The sequence below is a fragment of the Montipora capricornis genome, chromosome 2, assembly GCF_036669925.1.
Source record: "Montipora capricornis isolate CH-2021 chromosome 2, ASM3666992v2, whole genome shotgun sequence".
Lineage (NCBI taxonomy): Eukaryota > Metazoa > Cnidaria > Anthozoa > Scleractinia > Acroporidae > Montipora > Montipora capricornis.
In genome coordinates this window covers 15,668,854-15,673,853 of record NC_090884.1, presented here as the reverse complement: position 1 = coordinate 15,673,853, position 5,000 = coordinate 15,668,854, and the positions used below count along the sequence as shown (strand labels likewise).

Genomic DNA, 5,000 nt, shown 5'->3' with positions numbered 1-5,000 from the left:
TGGTTATTGCAAATGTTTCGTTCTACGTTTTGGGCATTTTGGGTGTCATGAACTTACATCGTTCTGAAGCCATCGGTATGTTCAAACTGTAAAAACACGGCGCAAAAACCTTCTAACCCAAGCCGACTCAGTTGGCGACCTTGAAGTGCAAAATTCATCTGCCTTTCGGCAGAATATTCAAAACTTACTTGTTAACCCATTCAATGCTAGTGGGACGTCTCCAAAGAACTTACGTTCGATAAACAAGGTTAATTTTTCATATTAACTTTATGTTCATCCTCAACCTCTAATCGAGACCTTCAGTCGCGCTCCATTACTTGCGCAACACATTCTCCGGGCGCCTTTTGTCTTAAAAAGAGACATTTTTGTACCAAGACAGGTGAACAAATAAGGAAAATAAATTAAACAAGTTTTAAGTTTCCTTTATTGTAATGTTCACTGCCTTAGCTTAATGATGCCATCACCATGCTCAAGTTTTACTATCCAGAATAACAAGGTCAGATCCATTTTACAGTTTAAATTTTCTCAGAGTTAAATAGGAGTGGGTAAGTTGTTGTAGTTTTCGCGAATTGTGGATAATTCTGGTTTCTGGTTTTCCGATTCCGGATTCCGGCTTTTAGTGCTGCCCTACGCCGTCAGTTGAATTAACATCGAGAGGCAAGGAATGCAGTCTGAATTGCACTGAATAATAACTTTTGTGTAAAAAGGATGTCCAGCTGTCAGCTTGTTTGACTGTAAAACTGCAGTCGAGTAAGCGAATTTACTACGCTTTAGGTTGACTTTTTAACAAGTAAAGATTTTTTGCTGTTGTTCTGCACTGAAGACTGAGAGGGAGTAAAGCTTGTCAGCCAAACGGAAAATATTGTGAAAGAGATTACTGTGCCTGTAATGTGTATGTATGTTTTCAAGCCAAGTCCGAGCGAAGACGCCGACAGGATATTGGTAAGTTAGAAGAACAATTCTGTCATTGTGTCTTTTATGTGTAATCTGTTTGGCGATATCTAATATACTCGACGGGATTCAGGAAGACAGCATTCCAAATGAGCTGGTTGGTTTATATAACTCAATGCAACAACTTTTATCTTCATTCGACTGAAGTCAGGAGAGGGAGAGGACACAACGCGGTACCCCTAAAAATCATTTATCGGTCAAATTAAATACTTTGTCAACATGGTGCGGTATTAAGATGTACATACCTTTAGTTATTTGCAGCTTTCCAGCTCTCCGATTGTTACAGTTCGATGTAGTTCTCAATTGATGTTTCGTAGGTACCTCGTGTATCCGATATTATAGTGTATTTTTGGGCGTCTGGAAAATCCAGAATCCGGAACCGGAATAAGAACAACAAAGGTCCATCATTTCAGCTAAAAATGTTGAACGTTATATCACACACCTTAAACTGCAAAATTGATTTTTACGGATATTGTTGTGACAACAAAGTTCGTGCCACTAGCATAATTCCTTTTTTGAACGGTTCAAGTTAAAAGAATGATTGACATTGAGATTACTCCTTGTCCCTTGGTGACGTGGGGGCGACGTTGTTACTGAAGCCATGGATGAAAGGAGTCCAGGAAAGAAAAGTAAAAGACAAAACAAATTCACCTCATTTATTGCAATAAAATGTTAAGGTGGACAACTACGAAACTCACCTTCCAGATCTCGCCGCACTGGAGATCAAGAAGAAACACGGGAAAGGTGAGCACTAGACTACGTGGCAGGCATTCGAAGGGGAAGGAGAAGGGAAAGAGAAAACGGCAGGAGAACGAGGAAGGCGCGCGTGGAAGAAGGGGAGGACGCTATTGTTTTTGTCGATTTTTTTACGCTCAGATTCTAATCGTAAAAATCGTGATTGGCTGGCTAGAATTAACTTTGTGTCAATGACCACTCTGTTTTCGAGCTCTCACGTAAACAATTTCAAACTCGCCGCCAACTTTGACTTTTTGATCTGATTTTTTTTAAAATGGGTTCCAGCCACATTTGTCAGTCGTTCAGTGAAGCATACAACATCAAACGTTGGTCTGAGCAAATTCACACAAGATTTTGTTTCGACATATTCCTCCATTAAACCCAGTTCACAAATTCGACACGCGTCGTTGAAAGATTGCTCCTTTTTCGGGCGACGGTGTTTCGGTTTCGCACTACTCTCCGCCTTGAGAGTTTTTGGAAATAATGGCTTGATAAACAACAATAATAAAAGCAAGGTGACACACGCTAACACCAACCCGGTGTGGCCAATACATCACGCATGCGCACAACCATTTCACCTGGTCAATTGACCGGGTGAAATGGTTTTGCGCATGCGTGATGTGTTGGCCTCACCGGGTTGAAACCGGGTTGGTGTTATCCATCCTCGGAGACCCAGGGGCAGATCGCGGAGGCAAGGGAAAGTCAAAACGGGCGAAAGAAAATGGCGACGAAGAAAAACATAGTAGGGCGAAAAGAGCCCCTGGGGACAAGTTCTTACCAGACCAGTTCCAAACAGCAGAGGTAATCCTCAATTCTGATTGGTGCCAGAAATTCTTTGTGTTTTTCTGCCCAATCAGAGGTCAGCAGGCCGTGAAGGCGTTTCGTGTCTTCTTACACGGAAATCACTTGATCGACATATTCGCCTTGGTTCGTTTGGCAAGGTTTTGCTCGATGAGAAAAGTCTCAATCACAGCGCAAAATATACAGGGAATCGTTCGGAATACCGGCGGAGAAAGACTCTGGACCTTTCGCAGGTATTGGTACAGTAGCGTATCTCCAAGTGTGCGAGATTTGTTTAAAGATGTCCTCACCGATTCATCTAATAAAATAGCAGCGATTACTTTTGATCTGACAATTATTTTTATTCTACCCCCTTATCCTGGTCGAGGTATTTCTAGAAATCCTACATGAATTGCGGTGGCAATAACTTTTGCTAATCTCGAGAAATTATTGATCGCACGGGCCACACGCAGCACGACTTTATTTCAATGCGCGCCAAATTAAATTCAACGCTATCGAGCTCATGTTCTCTTTTCCATATTGTTCACGATGAGCCAACCGAAAGAAACAGTTCAGTCACGCCTGTTGTCGAGTGCGTTCTTACGTTTTTGTTAACAAACAGAGACAGCGAAACCTTTATGGTAAATTTTTGAGAATATTTGAAGAGGCTTTCGATCAAACTTAAAAGTCCAGGCAGATGATGGTCTTTCTAATGCATTGTGCGACACTTGTCACAAAAGGCTGGAATCAACCTGGAAAAAAAAAGTCGTCATTTGCCATTTCAGGAAAGGACTTGTTGAAAAGGAGACATCCCCTTTATCCTTTAACACCGAGGCAAGATGCAGAAACTGCTTGTCACAGTGACATGGAAAAAGGTTATAGAATTCCCTTTGAAAATGTACCAATTAAGCCAATTCCACCATCTTCGGTGATGTATTGTCCTGGTGAGTTAAAAAATCACCATGAGGAAAGCACCCAAACACCAAAATCAAGTTGCCACTGCTTTCCAAAATCAACCAAAGGAATATCTGTCAGGTATACACAATTCCAATAATTCTGTTACAGTATACATACACACACTGTATGTTGATGTAGAAGCCCATGTTTTATTATACTGACAGTGTACTAGAAAATGAAATTTGCCATTGTTGTAATGACATATCCTTAAGTTTCAAGTTTTTTACAAATTACTTAGTTTAACTTTTTACAAAAGATGCCATATCCTTATCCTTTAGGAGGCTCAGAACAGATGTTCCGCCAAGTGCTCCAGCATATTGTCACAAATGCCACCTGAGCCGCTCCAGAGGATCATTAATGAATCAAGATTAATACAACCAGAAATAGTTTGTTAGATTTGGTCAGGTTTATCTCAAAAGTTCGTCCAGCATCCTTCCCTAATTTGTTTGGAAACAAGTGAGAAGTGTTATTTTGCATTCTTCCAGTGGAATTTTTTTTATCTTTCAGCTTTTTCAAAAATATTTCAAATTCTTCTTCAGTTTATAGTTCTTTCTCACATCACGTGCTGGGTCACAGAATTATGATATGGTTTCAAAAAATACTGCTCACTGAATTGGTTTTGAGATACTTTTCAAGCCACAAGTTTTAGAGGGCCTTTGAGCAGCACTGTACCATTAGCATAGCAGCAGTTGGGACCCAGTAAACACCCTTTAAAACATTGCCTTGCAATAGTATTACACAGGTATGAAGCTGTAGCCCTTTTGTAAAGATTGGAGTAATATTTTTACCATTCCTTAAACTGAGAAAATAATTACTCTTTTCATCAGTGACCAAATTTATTTCATGATGTATAGTGCTCTTTACCTCTTCCAACAATTTTCTATCTAGATTAATGCTGCAGTGACATTTTGCATTTCGCCTGAGTATAATATTTATGCTGATTTCAAAACCCAAGCAGCTGGATACAGTTGAACAACAACAATAATAGTAATAATATGATCTTTATTATTATCTTTATCATTAACATCATTGTTTTCGTTGTTAAACATAGTTTTATTATAGAAAGATTATTCTGTTTCCTTCATTCTTTGGGAAATATGAATATATTACATAAATCAGTTACTAATTTTTCATTTTTTGAGGTCCTATTTTGTTTCCCTAAACTGAAATAATGTGCTACTTTTTCTGATGTGTCCAATAACACTGACAAATTGATAAAAAATATTGCACGAATGTGAAATAATTATAAGTTGTCACATTTTTGGGATCTTTGATGTAAAGAGAAATATCAAGGTAAGATTTTATATTTGCAGAGGTACAACTCAGATTATGTACTACATGGATCCAAACTCTGTTTTACTATTGGAGAAGATTTCTTTCAGCATTGTTTTAGAAACCTCAGGCCTCCGTTGTTGTTATTACTGTCGAACACATGCACAGCACACTTTTGTATGAAACAAGAAATAGCAAACAAAAATTTCCTTAGAGCAAAATTAATGTTGCTTGAGAACATTAATGACAACCCAACTTACGGTGCTCATAAAATATTCACAATCTCTTTCCTGTGTTCTTTGCAA

At 38.9% G+C, this 5,000-nt stretch overlaps 1 protein-coding gene and 1 long non-coding RNA gene across 2 annotated transcripts in view; one reads left to right on the top strand and one right to left on the bottom strand.

The window, feature by feature from the left end:
• The window catches only part of LOC138038965 (uncharacterized), a 12,040-nt gene extending 10,776 nt beyond the window's left edge, over positions 1 to 1,264 (bottom strand). The window contains exon 1 of the mRNA XM_068885079.1: positions 1,197 to 1,264. The gene's annotated coding sequence lies outside the window, so the exon portion shown is untranslated. The remainder of the gene's footprint in view (positions 1 to 1,196) is intronic.
• Positions 1 to 5,000, top strand: part of LOC138038970 (uncharacterized) — a 52,114-nt gene that overhangs the window by 34,858 nt on the left and 12,256 nt on the right. The window lies entirely within an intron of this gene.